Source organism: Pinus tabuliformis, chromosome 8 (genome assembly GCF_031772625.1).
Source record: "Pinus tabuliformis cultivar Carrire ecotype Pingquan chromosome 8, CPIR1, whole genome shotgun sequence".
NCBI classification, from domain to species: Eukaryota; Viridiplantae; Streptophyta; class Pinopsida; order Pinales; family Pinaceae; genus Pinus; species Pinus tabuliformis.
The window spans coordinates 205,615,293-205,633,231 of record NC_142294.1 but is presented as its reverse complement, the minus strand read 5'-3'; the positions used below and the strand labels follow the sequence as shown (position 1 = coordinate 205,633,231).

The 17,939-nt window shown below is 38.1% G+C and overlaps 1 pseudogene; it reads left to right on the top strand.

The window, feature by feature from the left end:
* The first annotated feature begins 4,239 nt into the window (after positions 1 to 4,239).
* Positions 4,240 to 6,096, top strand: LOC149234842 (protein RTF1 homolog pseudogene; annotated as a pseudogene).
* The last annotated feature ends 11,843 nt before the right edge of the window (positions 6,097 to 17,939 follow it).

Genomic DNA, 17,939 nt, shown 5'->3' with positions numbered 1-17,939 from the left:
GTCCATCCATCTTGGATGCAGGGAAATGGTAATCACTTTTGTGAGGAAAAATGAGGGTTCCTAATATTGTTATCCATATGACTAATATAATATGAGAAATTTGTAAAAATACTTTGATTAATTATGGTTAAATATATTGTTAGTATATTTTTGAAGTAGAGGAAAGAGAAGGTTCGAAGTGAAATGGATTGATTATGTTGTTTGGATATTTTTTTTTAATGGAAAATGGGTGCGTTAATTTTCATGCCATATCTTGTGAAATATTTTAGCAATTCTATAACTTCTAATTAGAATCTTAAAATGATATGCTTGCAATAATTCTCTAAAGACAAATAAATAAGGAAGAAGATACAAAAATTACGAGGGTGAAGAGAAGATGATAGAGAAAAAAAATAGACATTGTTTAATGAACAAACGAAGATGAAGAGGGCATGCAAGGGGGTGTCGGGCACAATGGATAGGTGGAGTAATTTGTAGAATGGAGCATGGGCCAATAAGAAAATCATACATGGTAGTTTGTATGATAGAACATAAATCAAACATCAAATGTCATGTCTTGACACATTTGAGAGGTTATAGAGTGATGGTAAAACTTATCAACCGCAAATGTTGTTTAGAATGGTTTCAATAGTTGTGCGTAAGTAATATAAAAAGAGAATTTTCTAAAGTTTATTTGATTTCGAGGATAGAGAGAGCTGCCCCTATGTATCATAAAATTTTCATGGGTAACAATAGAGTTTCGATAGACATTGGAAACTGATGCACGGTCATCAACCCTAGGCAATCCATTATTGATTTGACCCAAGGAGGTCATGAGATTTCCAAAGAGAGAAATCTCCCTCAGTTATAATTTGTAGATTAGGGTTTTAGTGTGATTGCATGTATCTTGATTCTACAAAGAATCTAGGTTGTTAGGTTGTTTCGGTGAGCTTGCATTATGGCCAAGCGGGCCTTTGTAAAAATGGCAAGTGTCTGGGTTCAGGTTTTAGTAGTTTTAGGATAAATGTTCGAACAATTTGGCTCTGTGAAGATATTTTATGGCATGTATGAAGTTTACATGTTAGGATATTTTATGACCTGTTTAAAGTTTACATGTGTAGTAGCAAAAAAGGTTTTGGAGAGAAAAGCTCGGGAGAGACAGCTTGAGAAGAGAGGTTTCCTATGTTCTCTGTACATACACTATGTTTAGAGAAATACAATGTGTTTTTGTGAATATGTGTTTATACATGTGTGGTGTATACCATGATTCCTGATGGAGCACATATTAATGCTCGGTCTAGAGAAGCTTGAATTTCCTTAGCATACTTGTACAGTGAGTATACGACAGTAATAGTCAATTTTTGATGTAGCACAGACTTGTCAATTTGCACCATATCAAGTTATAGGGCGAGTTTGAGTTCTTGAGGAGAGAACCAGAGTAGGGACCCCCGAGTTCGGTGTTGGCTTAGATGGAGAAAAGTTGATTGAAATCAAGAGTGTGTGTGACACCAATTCGATTTGTGTTTAGAGCCTGGCGTCGAAGCCATGCAATTGTGTTCCCTAGACCATGAACAAAGTGGGGGCATGAATAACAGTTTACCCATTTTACGCTAGAAGGAAATTAGTCGTTGATTCAAATATTTGATCAAGTATCATGAGAAAAAGAAGAGAAAGATCGAGTTGGTCAGCTACGGAGCTTACTATTTTAATGCAACTTATTTCCTATCATGGAGGCATAGTTGAATCCCTTGTAACAATCAATCTCCATAATTCTTTCAAGGCCTTTTTACAAGTTATATAAGATTTTTTTTTGCTCCCAAGATGTCAACTGAAGGTTTGAAGTCAGTGTAACAAGGAAGGACTCCCAAAAAAATTACGATTTGGGCCAAGATTGTAAATTAGCCTCTGCAGTCTGCGAGACCCCTGCACCAGGGAGGGTTGGATCTTGGTGGGGTTGTTCAACCGATAAGCATGATGGAATTCCTAGTAGGGTGTGGAGGCTGGGAAAATAGAAACGTTGGGCTGGCTGCATCAAGTGGCATTAGAGCTCATAGTTTCGAGCTCATGCCTACCATCTGCATTGCGTGAAATGTTATCCGACTGCAGAAACGCTCTTTGGGATTGAGAAAGGTAAATGAAGTATTGTGTTATAGAATGTTTGTAGCTACCAAGTAAATAATTGATCCAAGTGCGATAAAACAATGATGATGGGAAATCACTATCCAAAACTTTGTGAGAAATCTAGAGAAGTGTTGAGAGGTAAAATGGTTAGAACATTAGCATTAGCCAAAATTATGGATGTCAATTTGTGAATGCACTGGGGACTTGATTTTTTAGAGAATCTAGATGACTTCAGTAACCTTGCAATTTTAATATTGAATTGATTTCCAGAAAGTGTGGGTAATTTTTTTTGTCTTTCGTTAAAAATTTAAAATGAATGGATAAAATCGATATTGGAAATTTTGTTGAACCATGGGCAATATTATTATGTTTAACATTGGTAACAAGTCATGTTATAACTCCAACATTTAGATTGTGGTAATTCCAACAGAAATTGGAATTACAACTCCAAAACCATGGTTGACATTCTAGTGGAAAAGCGTTGTGGAATGGAAATGTTATGTTGAGAGAAACTTAATGGATATTCTAAATTAAGCATAATAATTATGCCCAAACCGAAGTCAATCATGAATTTCACTAATGTTTAAGTGTAGGGTATTAAATTGGTGGACCGATTTGTTTGGTAATATGCCCACTATACAATATATTCAAATAATGAATTATGCCTAGCGCCAAGTTAGAGTAATACATTAGCACACTCATGGTTATGTCGGATTCTTCATTACTTATGTGCATAGTTATCCATTGTGGATGAATAATTGTAGTATGCAAGTGCATAAAAAAAGTGGAATGAACATGTCTAGGTTGATATTGTGAACCTAGAGCATTTATTGTAACAAATGTGACCTTGAAAATTAAACGATATGGTAGTAATCTACTGACGAACTTTAGATTTAGTAAGATGGTAGAGAATTATGAAAATGTGATAGTATTTCAGTGATCATTGCTTGACCCTTGCAATATTATGCAACCATGGTTTGAGTTGTAATGACAGACCTCTATGATGTTATTTTGATTAATACAATTTCTGATCTTCTAGGCATTTTATAGTTCTTGATCTTGCCGCAACCCTGATCAGGGAGTTGGGCCCACCCTCCTGACCAAGCATTGTTGGATTAGTTGTGTGCGTAGGCTTATTTATGTTGTGTTATTTCCTTGTTGTGCAATGATTTTAGTGTGTTGTTGTGAGTCTTAACTTGTTGTTAATATGATTGTTGTTATAGTTATTACTTGTTGTTACACATTGTTATGTTATGATTGAATGTTCAATATTGGGTAGGGAAACTGTGGCCTGCATATAACTTGCATGATAGTCTTGAAATAACCAGTCAAGGCCCAGGTTGACAATTAATGTGGAATTGGGTGAATTATATGATTCATATGTGAACGCCAACATTTTGGCCCCATTGTCGAGGAGACTCGAGCTCTGAACCTCTGCCTCATGTGAAAAAAAAAGACCATCACGATGATGAAGCAGAAGAAATCCTCCCTCATAATGTTGGCGAGAAAAATGATATCAGCATCTTTCCATCGAAAATGTTTTAACTTCTCAGGTAGGAGCGGGAGCGGCCGAGGCCTTGAAATGCGAAGTTAGAAGTCTTGTATTGCTGTAGCCATGGCAGAACAGGTATTCCAACTCTATTCCTTCAAGGCTTCTTATGGTTTGTTTTATGTATTTTGGATTTTTTATGGTTTCCGCGGAAGAACAAGCGAGTTTCTGGAGTGGAGGAGATTTTTATTTATTGAGCTCTTTCAGATTCATGTTGTTTTATGGTAGCTGTTGTTTTTCTTACATTTGTTTGGCCCACAATATCCAGTTTTTATTAAGGAAACCCTTCTTTTTCATCCTGTCTCTCTTCCTATGAAAAACGTGGGATTGGGGCTTAAGCTATTTGCAGTAGTTTTGTTTTGTATGACTCTAGCACTGATCAAGGACCATGTATTACAAAACGTAATGTCGGTGATGTACATTTATTAAGCTCCATGGTGTGGTTTGCCTCTCACAATTTTAATCTGTTTGATGGACAGTAGGTTTTAGGTTTTGAAGATCTATTGAGGAGTGGTATTTGCAGTCTCTGCTCTATCCAAGGAACAAAGGACTATTCGATCGACATGGATGTTTAGAGGGGGAAAAAAGCTATGGCTGAATTGGAGCATTTGCTGCTAGAAGCAGCTGGTCGAACATCTACCAATGATGGAAAGCAAAACCGAAATCCTGCGAAAGTGAGACTGGAAGATTCTAATTCAGATGATGGCAGTGACTCGAAATACATTGATGACGATGATTCAGATGATGCTGGGACAACAAATAGGAAGGCTTTTGCGTCAAGAATGCCCTTGAAAAAGAGATTTGATTCTGGTGACAAGGATGATGATGACAGGGGTCGTCGTGATGATTCCAATAGCGAATTATGCATAGGAAGTGATTTATACAAAGATGATGAAGATAGGGAGTAGTTTGGGAAAATGTCTGAACTGGACTGGGAGTTGATTTTGGCAGAACGAGCAGAAGCAAGGGATAATTATTTAATGCGTAAAAGGGCTCGCCAAAACGAGATTAGAAATCAACAATGGAAAGAAACAGGGCCTCCATCTTCACGGATGCGCTCTTCTGTGAAATCGACAAGGTCTGTAAAAGAAAATGCTTTGAGTGAATTGGTAGCAAGGTGGCAGAAAGCACAGGATTCTGACATTCAGCGTAAGCGGAGAGATAATACTGGTTCATCTAAGGGGCGGGATTCATCACCTAGTAGAAGAAAATCTCATGCGAGTCCGAGCCTTAGTTTGTCATCCTCTAGTGAAGGAGAAGGAAGTGGAAGCAGTGGCGAAGAATCAGATAGTGATGGTGATGGTCCCGGCTCTGCTGACACTCCCAGCTTTGAAGATATTAGAAGCATAACAATAAGGAGATCAAAACTTGCCAAGTGGTTTATGGAACCATTCTTTGAGAATATCATTGTGGGCTGCTTTGTAAGAATTGGGATAGGAATGTCCAGGTTAGGACAGAGTACTTACCGTCTTTGCATGGTAAAAAATGTTAATGCGACAGACCCTGATAAACAATACAAGTTTGAGAACCGCACCACATACAAGTATTTGAATTGTTTCTGGGGTAGCGAGAGCAGTGCAACAAGATGGCAGATGGCCAGGGTGTCTGATTCACCTCCACTTGAGAAAGAGTTTTCAGATTGGGAACGGGAAGTAGAACGCAGTGGTGGTCGGATGATTAGTCAAGCAGAAGTTGAGGAAAAAATAAATGCGCTAAAAAAGATAAATCAATTTGTGTATTCTACAGAAACTGTAAAACAAATGTTGCAGGAAAAGAAGTTGGCTTCCAAAAGGCCATCGAATGTGGCTGCTAAAAAGGACAGGGTTAGAAGAGAGATGGAGCTGGTGGAGATCAGGCATGATTATTCAAAAGTTGAGAGAATTAAAGTGAAATTGAAGGAACTAGAAGTCCTTTCTCTTCAGAGCAAAAGCAAGGATGCAAAAGCCTTGATGCTAGCAGAAATGAATAAGAAAAAAAAGGCTAAAAATTTCAAGAACGCTTCTAAGATCAAGCCTCTAAACCTTAATCTTAAAGCAGGTGAAGCAGGGTATGATCCTTTCACTCAGCATTGGAATCAATCTCAAAATTATTATGATACAAAGGCGAAGGTTGCTGAAGACAACACTGATGCGAGCAAAGAGGCAGATGCAGCCAAAGTAGAGGAAGCCATAGCAATAGAAACTACTGAGGATGATGGAAAGCTTGTCGACACTGATTCTCTTGTATCAGAAGATGCAAAGGTGTATACTTTGCATGATTTTGAACTTCCAATTTCACTTGCTGGACTGCAGAAGTATGGGGGTGCTCAAGGGGCCCCTTTAGCTTTTATGGCTAGAAAGCAAAAGATTGAGTCAACTTGTGGAGTGCAAGTTCCTAGCAATGATGGAAGGAGGCATAGTCTGACATTAACTGTGAATGATTACAAGCGTAGAAGAGGCCTGATGTGAAAATAAATAATGATATTTTCTCTGCTTGTTTGTTTCCCCATTTAATTTTTATATGAAAGATTCGGAAATTTCCTTTTGGGATTGCTAGAAACATATGCAGAAAAGCCTTAAAGTGAACATTTTTATAAATTGCTTCAAATTCTATATGTAGTGTGCCATTATAAGCACTTTAAAACACAACTGCAATAACCTAGTCAACCAAGGATTGTCTTTTAACAGTAGCAACATCATGGATTGTTGGTAGGAATGAAATCAACAATGTGTTAGAAATATAGGCTGTATTTTCTTGACATCTAAAGTTCAAGGGTGTTTTTTTGTCTCAACCATTCTACTAAAAAATGGTATATAATGTTCCAAAAGGATTCCTTTCCTCTAAGTAACACTATTCCACTGCAAGTTATCATGCAGTTGGTGAAACATGGCATTTTATGTTGTTTGAGATTGATGTTGAGTGATTCCTTTTTCTAAATTATTGTTGAAATATGTAGTGTTTTTCAGATTCATGTAATAAATGCTATGTTTTATTAATTTATGTTGTTGTAGTATAGTTTGCTTAAATGATTTTAGAGTTGTGGTTGTTTTGTTGTGCTTAGTTGTTTATTCTTGCTTTCGATTGATTGCAATTCTATCTAATAAGCAACTATCTTTTACATGGTAAAAAAGTTTGGCTGAATCGAGGAAAACATTCGAAAATCTGGAAGAACTTTGGTACAGCCAAATAATTCGGTTCAGTTGGGATTCGTATAGTCAATCTGTTGTTTGTCCAAAACTGAACCAAACCAAATCCAATTTTAACCCAAAAAAATCATCTTCCCAAGAAACCCTAAAGAATTCTTAAGAAAATGCATTTTAACTTTCAAGCCACCAATGAATATGTTATTTGCCCATTTCTTCTCCCTGTCCCGCCAATGCCTGTCACTACTCCCTCGTTTAGGAGCTAGCCATGGGAGATTTCAGGAGACTATGCTGCTACTGATGCCTAGAGAGGTTTGTCTATTCTGTTCATGTGTGAAGTCTCGAGGAGATTACATTTGTAGTTGGGACACTGTTGCACCTTAAATGCCTGCTTAGACCTTCATAAACAAAGTTACACTCAAATGAAGCATGCCAACCGAGCCAACATACTAAATAAGTAACTTCCACTAGGTATTTAGTCATATATTCTTTGTTTACTATGTGCTTATTTAGTTTTTATTTTTCAACTTGAAAGGGTGTACCTAATATCTATGCATATCCTTCTTACTTCCAGAACACCTAGAATAGGTTACATGACCTTCATTATCAAAAGTAGAATCACAACAAACGCAAACAAATACATACGCCCACCAAGCACAAGAAAATAGTGTGATGGCTATCAACTTTTTAAAATAAAACTTGTAATAATCTCAATAATAAATCTAATGTTCTTTAGAGAAGACCTGCTACTCTAATTTTTGCTGGGTTTCGTACAGTTTATAGTGTATGATAAGGAAATACATTTCTTGAAGGGATTGCATCACAAGGCTCAACAGACCTTTGAGCATTTTTGTAGGGGTTTATGTTATCCAATCATTAAAATTTTTGATAAAATTAGTCTGGACTATCCACATACCTATTTCTTTTCAATAAATTTGAAGAAGTGCATGTTTTTGCTTTAATAATATGTATACTCCTGAATTTTCTAAACTGTAGTTTTGTGGGCCAATTGTTTTCTGTATTGTATGGTATCCACATTTGAATTCAGATTCTATCTTGATAACTATCATTTCTTAGTATGTTTTTATGAATATATTGCATTGTAAGTGTTCTTTCTCTTCTTACATTAGACAAGAGAATACCGCTGTCTTTGACAATGTGAAGTTGTTGAAGATGCAAAAATTCCCTTTCTTTACATGAGCCAATTTGACCTTCAATAGAAACGTTGCTAAACACAATGAGAAGTTTCATGTTTCTTTAGAGAGCATCCCGAAAGGCTTGTGTAATTCCTGCATTGTTTTGGTTGATGCCTTGTTGAGGAATCATTGAGACTCATCATGGTTTTGTGGTCCAATCAGAACCTATTTAATACTCACCTTCATTGACTATATTAGTCAGACACAAACCCTGTCAAAACTCTCAAGCGAGTAGGGCTCGGGCACAATGTTAGTTCCTCAATATGGTGATCAAAGTCTGTCATCAACATTACAATTGTCTTCACGCATCCTTTTTCTAAATGAATCTATATTACATGCGCTTGAAGAACTAGCTTTGAAGTCTCTATTCTCTGGCAATGTTCAGGTCTAAGTTTATGTAGGCAATTCTATGTTGAAATTATACTTGCATACCAGAATCTTATATTGGCGGAAGACCGTTACTCAAATGTCTGCCAAAAAGAGCACCCATTCTGACACACCACCTATGTAGAGGAAGAAGCCTCACAAGTGTTTGGGCTCCTTTTCTCTATCATGGCTGGGGAAGTAGCCAAAAGTAAATATCTCTGCAGGCATGAAGTCTAATAAAAATAATGTATAAGACATATTTGACAACCAACAATTTCATCTAAAATGCAAAATATGTTCACGGCCTTTCAGAAAATGTGGAGTCTAGCAAAATGTGAGGCCAGCACTATCATTGAAATTCAAACCAAATATGAATCTTTCAGTCCTACGGTATTATGGGACAACAACATCACTGATATATGAACTATATATCAAGCTTTCAATCCTAAAATATAAGTGTTGGATGCTTCATTGCAAAGCCTAGAAGCCTTCTTTCAAATGTAACAACTGGATGATGCACAGAAGTTGATGCTAATAGAAGTCCATATGGAGCGACCAACCCTTAACATGGTGGTGGGCTCTTGTACGAGAAGCCTTAATTCAAATATAGCAACTGAATGATGCACAGAAGTTGATGCTAAAAGAAGTCAGTATGGAGTGACCAACACTTAACATGGCAGTGGGCTCTTGTACGAGACTTAGTCAACTCAAATTCACCTCCTACACAAACTTTGATATGCTTCAAGAAAGAAATGCAAGATAGGTTATACCTGAAGGGGAAAGCAGAGGAAATCATGAAGCAATGGATTCACATAAGGCAAGTACCTGGTCAAAGGCATCAAACAATATTTTTGATGGCTTCAAGTCCATGGTGATGAACTTGGAAGTTCCTCGACTCACTTCTCAGAGGACTCTCAACCAAAATATCCAAAGAAAAATGGACCTGCTTAGTATAAATACTTTGGAGAATGCTTTACAAGTAGCTCTCGAGTTTGAGGCCAAAGCTTTAGAAGAAAATGTACTAAGCCTCCACCAACTAAAGCAAGGTTCTCGAAGCCTTATCTTTTAGAACTGTCTCTATTAGTAACTTAGAGCAGCCTTTAAATTAGGGAAATGACAAAGGTAAGAAAAAGTATAGTAGTTATCATAAATATGCATGCATGATAACTACAGGGTATTGCTCAAAAATATTGAATAACATAGAACTAGTGTTATTGGAACCAGACTGGAACTGGTGAAATCAGCCGGTTCGATCTTTTTGACACCCAAACGAGTCTGGTTCGAGGTCTAGAACCGGAAATGGCCAGTTTGGTATTGCACTGGCTGGTTAGGTACCAAACTGGCCAATTCTGCACAATTTGATTAAAGATGTTCCAAACGTAATTATTTTTTAGAAAAAAACAAGAATTTTTGAGTGGGGTAGCCTAATATTCAAGCCTATGGCTTTAGTATTGCTTATGCAATTCATAACATTACCATGAAATGACTTTGGATGTTTGAGAGTAGTTCTGACCTCATTGAATTTCATATGGAGAAAGTAAAATTTTAGATCTCACTCAAAATTTAGTAGACTTGACAACCTTTTTCAGGATTTCAAGATTGTGGGGATTGCCACATTTCCGTTGGATTTTGTTATGTATGAGGGTATGAACTAGTAATTAATCAAGAACACTAAGCTCTCTACGTACCTTAAAGTTAGTGACATTGGTTGATGAACTCTTCTCTCAGAACCCTACTAAAAATGTACCCATCACTGAAACAAAATCTTGACTTGAGATGGTACTTTTTTTTCTATCTTATTTTAATGCTTAGAGGGTGATATTGATGATGGAGATCCTAATATAGACAATGATTTTGATTATATGTAGGTATTTGTTGTAACATGATTTTTTATTTTTTTTTATGCTAACGGTCATCTGGACCTTGTTTGTTGATGTTTTTTCGGTTTAGAGATAGATTGTACTACCTTGCTTGTTGATGTTTTTTTCGGTTTAGAGATGGATTGTACTTGATGCTATTTTTGTTATTTGCTTCTATAGGACCTAGATAATGCAAGGGCCACACAATTTCCACTGAAGCATCGACTTGGGTTAGCCTCTATGTTTTGGAAGATTACACAATAGATAAAATTGGCCAGCACTTATCAAAAATTCCATCCAGCCAGATAGTCGATGCTCAATCCTACTTTATATTTTCTAAGCACAACCAATAACTCCAGGAGGATAACATGATCCCTATCTAGCAAATACATCGGTTGCCCGCTCAAATGGCTGGTACCTATAATCATAGCCCTGTATGGATAAAAACTGATGACTACGAGTTACGTTGGCTCTATACATTGATGACAATTTCTTTAGCTTTGCCAACAATCATTGTACTCTAGTATAGACTAAATGGACACTGGAATTTCCATTATCCAGAAGATGGAATCTTACCCAAGGCATTCACAAAAGTTGTTGCCAACCCACAACTGGTTGAAAATAATCTCCATCATTATAACAAACTTTATGCCCATAATATGCACAAACGGTAACACATGATACATCTCCCAAACCAACAGAGTCCAACTAAAGTCTAATCTGAGATCCTCCATTCTCAACACTTTATACATAAAAAAACTTTGCACTTTTTGGGCAATTGCTAGTCATATTAAGTTACTTGAAAAATCGGTCTCCTACAATGTATTTTAGGTATCATAGGAGGGACACAGTTATTTCTACTGATTGAGGAATCATTTAGGCAATTTCACTCTTGTAGAAAAGATTTGTGTTGGTTCAACCTGGGCCCGAAATTTTTTCGTTGTCATCTAATTAATGAATGCATTAGGTTGACCATAACAAAATATCCATTTTTAGAATACACATTATCGTCCACCCTTGCTTTCAACAATGCCCATTCACATGTCGCTATTCTTCCCCACTCTATGCCTTACCACTCTATGCCTTATGGCGTTTCCTTTGCAACATAAGATGCAAAAACTAGTTTTAATTTTCTGTAAAATAATGATGTCCCTATATTTTGTTTATTATGTCATTAATGATGTCCAGTGGTCCAGGTAGGCTAATGTTGGGATACTTTAATATTGGAATAATTTTAATTTTCTGTGAAATAGTGATGTGCCCGATAGTTTATTTTAGTTTACGCGCGTTCCAATTTTTTCACCATTTAAGTATTGTACCACCATGTGATGGTCAAGCGAATATAATGACGACAACGATGTGATGGTGATGGAATATATTTTTTAAATTGAGTTTTGTTTTGTTTTCTTTTGAATGGATGCTCTCTGTCCTTCAGAAACAACCAACGCTTCTTCCCATATATCTATTCAATATTTCATGTCATTATTGATGTCCAGTGGTGCAGGGTATACTTTAATATTGATGTCCAGTGGTGCTAGTGTTGGGATACTTTAATATTGGAATAATTTTAATTTTCTGTGAAATAGTGATGTGCTTGATATTTTCTTTCACCGTTCAAGTAGTCCGATTGAATAAAAGGTCACGCGAATACAATGACGACAACGATGATGTGATAGTAATGGAATAAACTTTTTACAAAGTGAGTTTTGTACCATAATTATTATGCCCTCGGGGCCCACGGCGCACTAACTTTTTCTTTCTCTTACTGAGGCTTACTGGGCACGTGTATGTTAAAATTGAATTTCATTTCACTTCATTTCACATTATTCCATTCTTTTCTTTTCTTTTCTTTTGAATGGATGCCCCACCATCAGAAACAACCAACGCTTCTTCCTATACCTATCCATGGATTCTGTATGGCAGCCTCATACAACCCACTGCAGCTCTCACAGCGCTTGCTTCCTCTTTCATCCCTTCTGTCTTTCGCCCTTTCTTTTCCATTCTCTCTCTGCCATTTGCTAACATGGCCTTGGAGTTTGGTACCGGATTAGCCACCGGTGGAGGGTCCACCGGTGGTCGGGAGTTGGTTTTGTTACCCACTCCTAACGTTGTCAATGAGCCCAAGGTCCGATCTCCGACTAGTTGGGGTGAGCCAGTCTGCTCAACTTTTTTTGTTTATTAGGTTGTTGAGCATCCGAGTACTATAGGTCAGGGGTAGATGAGGTCGGTCATACCTCCTGTTAGGCTCATGTCCCAATCTTTTACACGTGGCCCAATTTCCTCAATTATTCAATAAACTGCACATAGATGGAGACTACTCATTGGCATGTGTATTTACAAGTTTTTTTTTTTTTTTTTTTTGTTGAAATGGGTGTCCATGTGACTCACAAGCTCAATATTGGAGAAAGTTGTTTAACAATAACTAGTCTGCAAAGCTTTAAATCCTCTGCATCATCATAATTTTTATTATAAGATTGAAATGATTGACAAAAATATACATTTTCAAGTTTCAACTACTTAAATAAATTATGATTAAATATTTTAATAATATATTATAAAAACATGTATAATTTTTTTATTTAATATAAAGTAAAAAACATAAAAACTAAATTATTTTTGGAAATTTGATCTTTACCAAACACAACAAATCTGAAATCAAAATGATAAATTTGATCTAAACATATTATAAATCCAAAATACGATAAATTTGCATTCAATATCTACATATTTTTTGGTCTAAATATAGCCAGATTCGATTAGATTGATACTCTCTGAAGCTGCGACTGACTATAAGAAAAAAAAGCATGTTACCATCTTGTCCGACAAAGTAATTTAAACATACAGGTGAAGTAAAAACAAAAGTCATAATATATTTTAACAACTCCCATGCCCTAAGAGTGTATCTTAATGATCTGACCAAATACACCACGTCATTATTTCGTGCGTCAACCAAACAACCCAGGTTGGGTGTTCAGTTAATTGAGCAAAACCTTTGTCTTGAAGTATTCCACAACATCATCGTAAATTTCATCAATGCCAAACTTGAAGGAGAAACCGCTTTCCACCAATTTCTTCGATGAAGTGTTCACTTTTATGGTTTCTGGCACATCCTCCAACTTGGACGTATATAGACAAAAATGTTTCATCAATTGATGTATATACATATATACAAGCACAAAAATACATAAGAATATATTAATACTCACTAGGTGGGGACATTGTATTGCAGATATCGTTTGGACAAATTTTGTGCGAGTTGTGGGACGAAAGTGTTGACTGATGAGTAGATGTAACAACCATGTGTAGCAAGGTTCTCCATTAAGAAAATCTGGGCACTACAGACATCGTCCATGTGTACCAACGATATGGAGCCTGATATTAACTGCATCCCTTTCAGACCTGACAACATGTGTGGGTTCCCCCTGAGGAGGCAGAGTGCCAACTCTATGCTGGAGGGCACACTTGGGGTAATGGAAGGCCCAACGTTCAGCAAGAGGATGATGGTAACCACATCCAGTCTGTACACTTTAGCGTATTGCATCATTGCTTGCTTCGCTAGCGTCTTGGAAACTAGGTATGACAGCAGTAAAGAAAATTGAGGATTTCGATTAGAAACAATTACGTTTGTTATTATTCTCTCAAAATTTATGGAAATAGAGTTATATATTAATCCCACTCTGACTAAGAGATGAAATTCTTTTTTTGACATTATAATTTAGAGCAAGATTGCGATTCCTTATTATTCAAAATGTATTTGATAGTTTGTTTGTGTTCACCAGGTAAGGGGAGCTAGTTGTATTGCAAATATCGGGTGGACCATCACATTTCGTCTAAAGGAAATGCTTCCCCGTGAACACCAATTGGACCTCCTGCTGCTACATAATACATGTTCTCTATGCTTCTTGCAACATATCACAATTCGTCAAATATGGCCATTTCCTGTGTGAGTGGGGATTCAACTACATTTACAGTCTCCTAGACATGAACACTGAGTTGTAATCTGAAAAGATTTTGTAATCCAAACACCAAGTTATAATCTGAAAAAACTTCTACGGAGCAACTGTTGATATTTGACAACGTTATAGAGTCGAGAAACTTTTACTGGGATCTAAATAGGGAATTGGAAATAATAACCCCATGATTTGGGTTGTAACCAAAATGAAAACACAGTTATTCAATTGACTGTAGAGATGAAATTTCACAGAACAAGAAAAAATTTAAGGAATATATATAATTTGTGTATTGTGTTTCTTTGTATTGTTTTTTTATTATAAAAGAAACATTATCCACTAAGACTATTATGATGAAAAGAACGCTCAACTGACTAGTTTCTTCTTGAAGGGGGATAATATGAAGATTGAATGAGAATATTTCAACGCAAAATCGACTTGTTGAGTTGAACTTTCATTGAAACAAAACAAAGTTGGCTTCGCTTTCAGAAGGAAAAAATCATGGAGAGGGTAGTTGTAACTAAGTAGATCTCCTTTGCACTTTCATGCATCACCAGGGTGAACAGGGGTCAGAGCCGACTCTCATCTTTCTGTGGGGTCGAGTTCGATAGTCAAATGTCAGACTTACTATGCATAGCTAGACCGGTATGAGAGGAATTGATCCGTATTTAAATAGGAACACAGCAAATTACAAAGATAACCATGAACATAGAGATGCAGCGGAAATAATACTTCATTTCATTAATGTAAAACACTGAAATATGCTTACAAATAGGAATGGAAATAAATCAGCTAGGGCGATGGTAGCTTATCTCTGCGAAGATATGTGGTGCTACATGCTTCTGATCTTCCTTACAATGAGGCTCAAGGGCATTTTTATTATTGAACAATAAGAGAAAACCCTGAACAACCAAAACCCTCACCCGAGGAGATGTAACACCAAGAGTTTATGGGCCCTGTTGGGGTGAGTTGGACAGCCAACTTCCCGGGGTTGTGACTCAGTCATATTATCTCTGTTTGACGCGCATGATAGTTCATTGGAAAGATCTCTCTGGAAGTTTAGGACTTGAAAAATTGCTAAAAATAGCAAATTGTGCTACAATTAAGGAAACTGAAAAACTGAAAGAAGCAATGGTGGAGATCCAAGTGGAATTGGCAAGTGGCCACCAATATCCACCTGGATCATTCCTCCCCCCTTAGGAAGCAATGGTCCCCATTGCGTTGAGTTCCTCCATGAGATGAGGGAACTTCTGCTGAACTTGGTCCTTGGTGAGCCACTTGCCATGGTGAAGGATTTGGCTTGCTTTGACAACTCGATACAGTTGGATATTCTGTTGGCGAGTGTGCTTGATCAGTGTGTCCATGATTCAATCAGTTGCAACTTGTTCCATGAAATCTGGATTAAATTCTGTGGGTATGAACTATTTTGCAATGTCGGATGTGTCTAGTAATGGTGGAAAGTATGGCCGAAGGCGGTCCACATTGAACACTGGGTGCAGGCCAAGGAATGGGGGAATGCTGAGCTCAAATGCATTGTCTCCCACAACCTTGGTAATGGTGTAAGGACCATATCAGAGTGGTTTGAGTTTCTGATAAGCTCAAGTAAGGCGTTCCTTTTGCAAATGCAACCAGACTTTGTCGGCCACTTGAAACTTGTGTGGCACCCGATGTTGATCATGTCACTGCTTGTTCTTGGCATTTGATTTCTCCAGAATGTCATAGACCTGCTGGCGAATATGTTGGATGTGCTCAATGAAGCTGTTTTCCTTATCTATTTCAGACTGGAGATGAGCCAAATCTGCGTGATTAGCTACAAATGGCATGGCCACATCAATGGGACATAGTGGCTGGAATCCCAAGCCCACTTGAAAAGGGTTGTGGCCAGTCGAGCTATGGAGAGCCCGGTTGTAACTATGCTAAACATAGGGGAGGCTCTCGTCCCATGTGCATGGATGCTTTGAGTTGTACATGCGCAAAATGTGTATGATCATCTTGTTGACAACCTCTGTCTGGCCATCAGTTTGAGGATGGAAGGCTGTGGACTTGGTGAGTTTGTTGTACAACATCGACTAGAGACTGGACCAAAATGTATTGAAGAACCTGCTGTCCTGATCTGAGATGGTAGACTGTGGGATCCCAAAGTGTACCCACACTCGTTCAAAGAAGAGTTTAGCAGTGTCTTCTATTGTGATATTCTTCTTGCAGGCCGCCATAATGGCCATCTTTGAGAACCTGTCGATGACCACAAAAACACAATCATTTCCATTCTTAGTGGAAGGAAGGCCTGACATGTAATCCATGGATATGGATTCCAAAGGTCGACTAGGGGTAGGCAACGGGGTATAGAGGCCTTGCTTCTTGATGGTCGGTTTGGCAATGGCGCAGGCAAAGCATGATCTGATGTACTTCCTAACATCCTATCGAAGATTAAGCCAATAGAAATACTTTTCGAGTAGTGCCACCATTTTCTCGACCTCGAAATTCCCAACAGCCCGATTGTAGTGTGCTTCCCAAATCGTCTTGGCACGCTCGCTTGAAGGAACACAAAGGTGACCAAGGTGACATAGCAGGGCATCTTGGAGGTGAAAATATGGAACATGCTGACCCTCCAAGAGTGTTTGGTATGTGTTGCTGAATTCTGGGTCGCTTTTGTAGAGAAGTGGCCAATTAGAAGTCTCGTGCCCATAAGAGTTGAGCACGGTGGTTAATGCCATGATCGGTGGTCGACTGAGGCAATCTGCAACATTATTGGTGTTGCCCTTCTTATACTTGATATTCAAATGGAACTGTTGCAGGTGTGTGGACCACTTCTAATGGCAATCATTCTGTAATTTCTCTTGGGTCTATTTGAACTGCAGGGGTCGGTGGCCTGTGTGGATGACCGTTTCCTTCCCTAAAATGTAATGCTTCCATGGTTGGCAAGCCTGCACAATGGAATACATCTCTTTGTCATAAGTGGGATACTTCCGGACTGTGTCTGAAAGCATCTCACTGTGATATGCCACTGGATGCCTATGTTGTGTAAGGATTGCCCCAATAGCATAGTCAGAGGCATCTGTCTCAACCTCAAATGGTTGTTGCAAGTCTGGTAATACGAGCATTGGTGCTGAGTAGAGGCAATCTTTCAACTCTATGAATGCCTTCTGTTGAGATTCAGACCAAAATAATTTTGCTTTTGCTCCTCCCTTGGTGACTTGACTCAAGGGCCAAGTGATATGAGAAAATCCCAACACGAACTTGCGGTAGAAGTTGGCAAGAGTTAGAAAGTTGCGAAGCTCTGTCAGAGTGGTTGGAGATGGCCAATCCCAAATGACTTGGATCTTGGCTGGATCCACATGCACACCCTGTTCATCAATAATGTATGCCAGATACTGAACCTGGGTCATGCCAAAAGTGAATTTCTCCAAATTGGCACATAACTTGTGTTGCCGCAGTGTTTGGAAAACCTGTTGGATGTGGTGGAGGTGCTCTTCCAAACTCTGGCTGAAGATCAGGATGTCATCCAAGTATACCACTACAAATGAGTTGGTGGATGGCCACAAGATGTCATCCATTAACCTCATGAAGGTTGCAAGAACATTCGTTAATTCGAAAGGCATAACCAACCATTCGAAAAGGCCCTCCATGGCTTTGAAGGCAGTCTTCCACACATCGGAGGGTTTGATTGGTACCTGGTGATATCTTGACTTCAAATCGATCTTGGTGAAATATTTTGCCCCCTTCAGTTGGTCTAGGAGGTCATCAATCCATGGGATCGGGTACCCATTACGGACAATAATCTTGTTCAACGCCCGATA